Genomic DNA, 9,462 nt, shown 5'->3' on the forward strand with positions numbered 1-9,462 from the left:
TTTAGATCGCTGGGCTGATTTTTCCTGTCTCATGGAAAAATATACACCCAGTAGCCAACCACGTGTTTCTGCGTCTGAATGATCTTGCCACAATGGGGTGAGCACACTGGCTACCTGCACAGCAATGATGGGTAGTTAATCAGGCTCGTTATTGGGTTAATTAGTAAAAAAAGTCACCAAAACCAACCCCTATGCCAGCTGAGTCTCCCCCATAGAGGCCAAGGCCCACCGTTTAACTTGGGATAGTGTCCCAGCACCTGGTCGAAAAGCCACCAAAGTGTCCTTCATCATCACCTCAAATTAAACCTTTTGGGATGAAACAGCCACAGACGAGGCTTCAGACAATCCTACAAAGAGGTTCCCCAATGTTGCAGAAGAGAGCATCTCTATTTTGATTGGAGATAAATGCAATGAAATCAGCTTGGAATCTTAAAAGATTCGGGCCGCATTGAGCTAAACCATAGAATGCTTACAGTGCAGGAGGAGGCCATTCGGCCCATTGAATTTGCACCGACTATCCAATACAGCATCATATCCAGGCCCTATCCCCTTAACCCCACATATTTACTCCGTTAATCCCCACATCATGGGACACGAAGGAGAAATTTACTATAACCATATCTTTGGACTCTGGAAGCACCCGGAGGAAATCCCTGCAGACACGGGAAGGAAATGCAAACTCCACACAAAAAGTCACCCAAAGCCAGGATTGAACTTGGGCCACTGAAGCTGTGAGGCAGCAGTGCTAACCACTCTGCCAAGGGGTTAAAAGCTAGGAAGACAAGTTCCTAAAACAGCAAGTGAGCTTACTTAGCTGCAGTCATGATGTCTACACTGCTTGAAAGAAATACAGCCAGAGGGGTGTTTTGTTTTGGGAGTTGGAGCTAATTAGCTTGTAACCTTTCAGAGTTTGCTGAACGTATCTGTGATCTTAAAAACGGGTGCAGCTTAAGATGGTTCTCTGGATTCAATGTATTAGACTTCTGCAGCAGGAGAAGAATCTTTACTGAAAGCTATGCTGATGGCAGGTTTCAGATGTATAGAGTTCAAAGAAACCCTAGGAGCTTTTGGTGCAGCTGTTGATTCAGTTTGGACCATGTGTGATTTGCAGCCTTAGGAACTGTTCAGTGAAGTTAGGGCTTCATGAAGTCTTGGGGAGCCAAAAAGATGATTGGTTCTGTGCTAGGCAGTTAGGGCTCAAGTCCAGAGCATCCATGAGACTGGAGTTCAGAGAGATCTAGGGCAGCAACAGCTTAGTGAAGCTAGTTGCAAAAGATATTGTGACTCAAAGTGGTCTCTGACATCTGGGTAGGTTGCTAAGAAATCCGTGGGATCTGTCTTGATTGCATCTGCTATCAATGTGCAGTGTGGTGTGTTTATCACAGATTGCTGTTAATTCATATTTACCTCATGTACTCTAAGATTCAAAATTTACATAATTGACATGGTCGATTGTTTTAATTTGCTGACTTTGTATAGTAATGTTTATTATGTTTCTTTAAAACTATAGAACCTAGACATTTTGTTCTCTTTGTGAGTACCTGGGATTTCAAATTTTGTCCACTTTAAACTAAAATGTTACTGATTCCCTAACCAGATCGTAACAAACCAGATATTCCAACACTGAAAAAGAGCTTTTAATAGCTGTGCATGCATTTAAGGAATTCCATACATATCTCTATGGGAGAAAGTTCATAGTGGACAGCAATCAACAGCCGCTGCAGCATATTGACAAGAAAAATTTGTGTGGAATTCCAGCAAGACTGCATAGGTTACTCTTCTGACTTCAAGTGAGGATTGTACTCTGAAAGACAAGCCAGGAATAGAAATGGTTCTAGCAGATGTCCTATCTCGGTTATCATTACAGGAGGAACATGAGACAAAAGATCTAGATATAAAGATCCAAAACCTATTGAAATGTAACACCAACAAAACACATTCACATTACAGAACATGAAGAGTTACAGATGCTTTTTCAGTAAATGTTCCTGTGATGGTCTGATAAAATACAGCAAACACAGTCAGCAAAACGACAATACTGGTCTACCAGAAATTACATCTCACCAGAAGATGGTGCCCTACCAGCCAGATTCAGAATAACCATATCCAAAGTGATGCAGGAAGAACTTCTCCGCAAGGTACATGAAGTCCACATGGTAAGCTCAGAGTCAGGTTAGCTGTTTAAAGGATAGGCATCTATAATTATATCAAAAGAATGGTGTCCAGATGCATTGCTTATCAGAAGCACATAAATACTCAGCAGAAAAGTAGGTGACAACTACTAAGGTACCAGCCAGACCTTGGCATACTGTGACAGCCGATTTATTCTCACACAATCAAGAATCTCTCATAGTGGAGGCTACTGCCAAAGTTCCCCTTTCTCTGAAAAGCAAAAGGTTTGAAAGCTACAGCAATCATCTCAACATTGAGAGTTCTGTTTGCTGTACAAGGGATTCCTGAAAGAATAATATATGAAAATGGAACCCAATTCACCTCCAGAGAATTCACAAAATTTGCTGAACTGTTTGGATCAACATCGTTACCCATACCATATTACTCAAGGGACACAGGTTTTGACAGGTCAAGGCAATCAAGAGAACCATCACAAAATACCGAGAGATGTGGAAAAACCCTAACCTTGCCTTATCGACATTCCAATCTGCACATCTCAAGGCTGACATGAAATCGCCTGCAGGGCTGTCAAACGAAGAAAGTGTAAGACAATTCTGCGAAGCAAGACATTATCTCCAAGTGACCAGGGGAAAGTGAAGCCACACCTCACTGATGCATATGTAGGAGGAGGTCAACATTTAAACAACATCTCAAATTCCTGCCTGAGTTGATGTGGAGATAAAGTGTACATATAAAGAATCCAATCATGAAAACCTGAAACTCAGCAAGAATTGTTGTTGTAGTTGAGATTCCAAAGGCACATGGAGACTAAAACTGGAAGCAAATCAAAAGAAATAGAATCTATATTCAACCTACACCAGAGCTGGGCAGTAGTAATGGTCAACACCACCAACATCACTAACAATTGAATAAGCGGTAAGTGACAACACTAACATCAAGCACACCCTGAAGCAACACACACTTTGCCTGTGCAGCAGGTCAATTCAGCACAGAGTGTTGATATAAAAGCATAAGATCCCACCATCTAAACGATACCGTGAATATTTTTAGAAAAGGAAACAAGCTATAAAAGATGAAGGGATTCAGTTTATTGATGAAAGTCAATTGTTGACCTTCAGTTTATGATTGCAACAGTTATCTTGATATAGAGGCATTATATATACATTTTAAATAAAGAGGGCGTAATATTGTTAGATTATTTGTAAAGGGCTAGAAATTAATTGTTATCCAAATATGTATCCTAGTGTGCCATATTGATTGCTGCACTGCAATCATGTGCAGGGTTCCATTAGTCTATAGCCACATGGAGATGCAAGAAATACACTCATTGAAGCTCCAGGATTTTGAGTCTAGAGAGTGATTATATTTAACTCATGAAAACCAGAAAGACATAACAATTCATAAATTTCTCTTTTTGTATTGTCATTAAGTGTACATTTTGCCCAACATCTACTTGCCCAATTTACCAACTTATTTACAGCCCTTAATCATTAATCAAATTTCAAATTTTTGGCACAGCTGCAATCACTGAACAAAAATGAAGTTTGATAGTGAAAAATTGAGACAATAACAACTATGACTCTACATTTGTGAAAAGTGCTGGAATGCACCTCACAGAGTAGCACACTATCAAATCATGATTTTCAATCCAATAATTTTACATTGCAAGGTAGTATCAAGGGAGTACTACTTTGACAGAAATGGGAAGCAGAGTAAACTGAAGTCCCATCTGACTAAATGTAAAAGATCCCACTGCACTTTAAATTGGTTTTAAAGGAGCTTGGAACATCTTGAGATTGTGAAAGGTGCTTGCTAAGTACAAGACATTCATTCAATTTCAAGGATGTGCCTTGTCCAGCAGTTTTAGTCAACCACCAAAATAGATTGACTAGCGTTCATATCTAGTGTTTGCAGAACTTTGCTCAAACTTAACTTAATTTAGGAAGCAACAATAACCATATTTTACATGAAATTACATAGAAATTGTAACAGCATCAGGCCCATTTGTCCTAACCGTACCACGTTGGCATTCATCCTCCACACAAGTCATAGTCCATCCATATCACTTAATTTCAATCATATACTTAACCTATTCTGAAATGCTGATTATGGTTGTTGCTTCAATTACTAAGCACATTTCAAAGCCTCGCAAGCGTCTCAAAATAAAATCTGTCTATATGTTTAGTCTATGTCCCATCACTCTACACCTCTCAAAGCACTAGAAACATTCTATGTTCTCTGTCCCATCCATTCACTATTTTAAACACTAATCAATCAATTCTTAATTTTCTCTGTTCTAATGAAAACATGTCCAACTTTTAAATAGAAACAGAACATTGGATACAATCAACAGGTCAAGCAGTATTTTTGTGGAAGAAAGTTCACAATTTCAGAACTAACGAATGGTGACCAATACAAAACCTTAACAACCTCTCTCCAAAGATGCTGTCTGACAAGCTGAGTATTTTAAGCATTTAGCTTCTGAGGTTTCTAGCATTCAGTGTTATGCTTTTCTCATTTCCTTTTTGTACTTGTATATCCTGACACCAGGCATTATTCTAATAAAGTGCCATGTGCTCCGTATTATCAACATCTTTTTACCATCCAAGGAGACAAAACGGCATACTGTGCCTCAACTGTGATCTTATTGAAATTTATACAGGCTCACCACTACATTTTTATTTGTTCTGCATACTTTGCCTTAAACTAAGTATTTCATTAACTTTGTGTGGACTTTTTCAATTTTAGACCCTTTTTCAATGTCTTGCATGTGAATCCCCAAATCTCTATGTTCTTCCAGGTCATCTAACTTTCTCCCAAAGTATAGCTATTTTAATATTATACTATCTCAAGTATTAATATTGCTCCATTTATTTGTCAACTATACCGTGATATCAATATCCTTTGGTTCTTAGCATTACTCACTTTAAGTCTTACATTTCGTATTATCTGAAGAAGTGGACTCCTCTGGCTTCCTTACCTAAATCATTAAGTGGCTGCCTACCTTTGGGGTGGCCTGAGGACATTACAAGTAGACTTTATTAGTATATGTGAAGCATTTCTTACCTCGGTTCCTCAGTCAGACACAGCACTTTTTACACATAAATGGGGTCATTAACATGACAATTACCAATGTCAGAAGTGTTTGTACATTTGCCTTCTGCAGAGCGATGATTCCAGATACCAGGCGAAGGCAAAAGGCAAAGTGGACAGAGAAAGGGGCAAGATTTCCAATCACTGCTACAACAACTCAGCCTGCAACTTACCAGCTCTAATCAATACTGCTTCACCTGACGCTAGCACAGTCCTAGCACCGTGCGGGGAGGGGGGCAGCATGCTCAGGGGCATGGCATTAGTGAGGGGGGGGGCACAGCACCAGCGCCATAGGTGGGGGGCACGGCACCAGTTTGCTCCCCTCTTAGACTTACCGCCAGCTGCAGCCTCCCGTTCCCAGTCTCTCACCGTTCCAAGCTGGACATTGCTCTTTGTGGTCCGCTGTTGTCCGGAAAAGTCCCGCTGCCGCCTATCTGTCAGTCACTCTGCCTGCCTGCCCGACTGCCGTCGATTTGTCAGTCTGCCTGCCTACCCAACTGCCGTCTATCTGTCTGCCCGAACGGCCGAGCAGACGCTGCACCTTTCCCACAACAACAACTTCAACCCCCAGCCCCGGCTGACTGACAGGCCGGCCAGCCAACCTCTGGCCGAGGTGGTCACCCGCTAACCAATGGGAAGAGCGTGCGGGACACGCGCAGGGTGACAGCTCCCGCCCCTGCTCCTTTGTTTGAAGTGAATTTCTCTCCGGTTCATAACGGCCAACGGTTCCAACCGTAACGGCAAAGATCCAGAACCCCCATTCAAATCCCCCAGAGCTCCCTATCGCTCATCTCGCTAACGAAGGGAACTTACCGGCCCAGGTGAGCTCCGGACTGGGGGAGCTGCCCGCCACTGTCAGCGAGATTCTTCTGCCCCTGCTCGGCTCTCGAGTCCTGTCGCCGCCCCGGCCCGGCGCTGTGCTGCCCGAGCCCCGCCTCAGGGCCAGCCTCCACTCCGGTTCCTGCCCAGCCCAGCTCCACCCCCGCTCCTAGCGCCAGCTTGAGCAGGGTTCCCGCAGCAAAGTGGATACCCTGCAGCTGTGAAACTTCTTAATCAAGAATTTTTTTAAACGGGTGTTTTTATGCGTAACACCAGGAATGTTCAAAGAACGCATATTTGTCTCGTGTTTCAGGTTTCTAATGAACTCAGTTTGGAGACGGGATTTTTTAATTGATGGATGAATTCATCCATCAGCGGAGGGAGAAAACTTGCCCAATTTGAGAACGAGGCCAGTTAATGCCGCTAACCAACTTGTTGTCTTCACGGTGAAGGCCAGTTTGGAGGCTGGATCAGAGACAGGTCAGGTATATGGAGGCGGCAACACGGTGGATACAGCTAGTCATGGCTACTGAGCCCAAAGGAATCATGGCTCAGTGGAGCACTAAGCCATTCGCACATAAATAGATACATAGAGATTGGGAGGAGAGTGGTCTTTACATACTTGGGCAGTGCAAAACCTTCCTGTCAATGTGAAGACTTAGGAGGGAGAGGATTAGTATTCCAGGCGTTATTACAAGTGCAGCTGAACCCACAGAAGTCAAAACTAGTGATGAGATTATGATTCTCAGCTATTGGGTCCCGTGATGATGATGAGCATCATTATCCACAGGAGGAGAGGCCAGGCATGAGTTGGGCAAAGGAGTGAGGAGAAGGAAGGAAACAGGCCATATCCTCAGTATATGTCGAGCAACTTAAGATAGAACTACCTGGATAAATTGGGGATGGTCACTGAGATTTATACCCTTGTCCCATCAAGCACAGAAGGAAGCAATTTGGCCCATCGTGCTTGTGCCAGCTCTTCAGTCAAAGAGCCCAATTAGTTGCAGCCACTTAGTCCTGTACTTTTTCCTGTTCAAGTATGTATGCAATTCTCTTTTGAATATATTTTTATTGAAACTGCAATCCTTTCAGATGGTTTAGTCTAAATCTCAGCAAATCACTGTGTAAAAAATAAGTTTCCCCATGTTGCCTCTGGTTCTTTTTCAATTCACCTTAAATCTCTGTCCTTTGGTTACTTAACCTGCTGCCACTGGAAACATTTTTTCTTTCTTACACTCTTGGTGGAATTTTCCATTATCTGCGCAGGGGCACATTGAGGCAAGAAAACCAGCATCCAGCTCGCAGGTTGCAAAATCAGCTTTTCTCTGTGTAGAAAAGGTCTGGACACGTGACCCATGCTATCGTGCTGATGCAGCAGGCCAGGAGAAAGCTGGTAGCCAGGAATCCCAAGTTCCTGGTGTCCCTTTTAAAAGGAATTTCACAGACTTCCATTTATGCAAGAGAAGATTGCATTTATAGAATCCCTACAATGTAGAAGGAGACCGTTTGGTCCATCACATCTGTACCGACTCTCCAAAGAGCATCTTAGCCAGGCCTACCCGTGCATTTACCATAGCAAATCCGCCTAATCTACACATCTTTGGACAGTGGGAGGAAACCAGAGCACCTGGAGGAAACCCACCAGACACAGGGAGAAAGTACAAACTCCACACAGTCACCCAAGCTGGAATTGAACTTGGGTCTCTGGCACTGTGAAGCAACAATACTAACCACTATTCTATTTACAGTTAGAGGCATTGATTTACAATGACTAAATGTGTCATGTTTTTTATTATATGGAGTTCTGTTTTTTGTTTTTTCATTAAAATTTTAAGTTTCCATTGCTTTTTTTCTTGGGAAGCCATAAATCAGTAAATAGTCTTAGACATGTTATCAAACTGAATAGAATTTGTTTATTTGCCTACCTTATTATCAAAATCAAACATTGGTAACCTAATGTTTAAAAATAATGATAAGAAAGATGACATTTTTACATCTTTAACATGAAACAATTTCTCAAAATAATCACAAGTATTATCAAGCAAATGATACAAAACCAGAGGTAATTTGAAGAGGCTGGTCAAACCAACGTGTCCTTGAATAAAAAAGTTGTCAAATTAATTTCAGTACCGAAGTGTGAGAGGTGCATTTAGGTAATGAGACCACACACATTTTGGAAAATAAGCATCTAAATGCAATGTAGGAGTAAAGGGCTTCACAGGTTACTGATGTACAATTTAGTTAAAGCAAAGGTGCAAATTAGCAAGATCATAAAAAGCAAACAAAACACTGCTGGGAGAGTAAAAAAATGATAAAGTCCAATTTCCTCTTCTAACTTTTGGTCCATAGCCCTGTAGGTTACAGCATCTCAAATGAATTTCCAAGTGTTTTTAAGTACAATGTTAGAATTTCACCCTTTCAAGCAGATACCACAATCATGTTGAAACAAAATATTGCTTATCTCTCTTTAGAATCCTTCTATTAATTATGTTAAATCTATGCCCACTTGTTATTGACCTTTCTGTTAATAATTTTTATCCAATCTATCTGGGTCCCTCATAATTTTATACAGCTAAATTAAATCACTGCTCAACCTACTCGCTTCCAAAGAAACCAACAACAGTTTACCCAAACCTCATTGTGCATTCTTGGCTGACGGACCAGACATACATTAGTCCATCAAAACAGCTGTGTTCAAGGGAAAACATTGCTTGGTTGAAGGTTCTCTGATCTATTTTTGTTAATTGCACTGTTTATTTACATAAGATAAAGAAGCATTAAATGTTTCTTTCTGCTGCTGACACTTAATGGTCTGGTTGATTCACATTTTTATAGGACTGTAAGAAAACAGTTCTTTTAAAGAAAGTTATCAAAGAATGACTTTAAAGTTTTTCCACACATGCTATTCTTACTATAGCATTCATTGGTCCCTTATGGAGTGTAGGCTGAGTGACTCAGCATAGAAGTGCTGTAGGTTGGCATGGAGGGTATGAAGGACCATTGGGGATGGATAGAGGGGAATAGATTGGCATGGATGGTATTACAGACCATTGGGGTGAGTCAGGGAATACAGGTTGAACTGGGGGGTTTTGAACTTTTCAAAAGGTCTCCTCATCCAGATAATGGTCCACCAACTCTCTTGAGGGGCTGAAAAGTCCTTGAAAGGCTAGTTCTACTCCATGAAAATTGCAGAAGTCTAGGAGATGCCTATCCCTGCAATGGAGCTGGTCAAGTCAGAAGTGCAGGGTTTTGGCTCATGATCTGGACCAATCCACATTTTTATACCGCGGCTACGAAAATTGGAGGAACCAAGAATCGAGCTGGAAATCCTGGAACTGGGTCCAGTCACCATTTTTAAAGTTCTGAAAGACTCCCTAACTCTGCAAAAATCAAACCTAATCATCCTGCTCTGATACT

General features: G+C 41.5%; 1 protein-coding gene across 3 annotated transcripts in view; it reads right to left on the reverse strand.

Moving 5' to 3' along the window:
- Positions 1–6,099, reverse strand: part of sncaip (synuclein, alpha interacting protein) — a 164,002-nt gene extending 157,903 nt beyond the window's left edge. The window contains exon 1 of one of the 3 annotated variants that reach the window (XM_080188959.1): positions 6,040–6,099. The gene's annotated coding sequence lies outside the window, so the exon portion shown is untranslated. Of the gene's footprint in view, positions 1–5,561; positions 5,743–6,039 lie in introns of those variants that run through there. The other 2 variants (XM_080188957.1, XM_080188958.1) reach the window with 2 other exon arrangements.
- Between the last annotated feature and the right edge of the window lie 3,363 nt (positions 6,100–9,462).

Source organism: Carcharhinus amblyrhynchos, chromosome 5 (genome assembly GCF_965287045.1).
Source record: "Carcharhinus amblyrhynchos chromosome 5, sCarAmb.v2.hapA, whole genome shotgun sequence".
Lineage (NCBI taxonomy): Eukaryota > Metazoa > Chordata > Chondrichthyes > Carcharhiniformes > Carcharhinidae > Carcharhinus > Carcharhinus amblyrhynchos.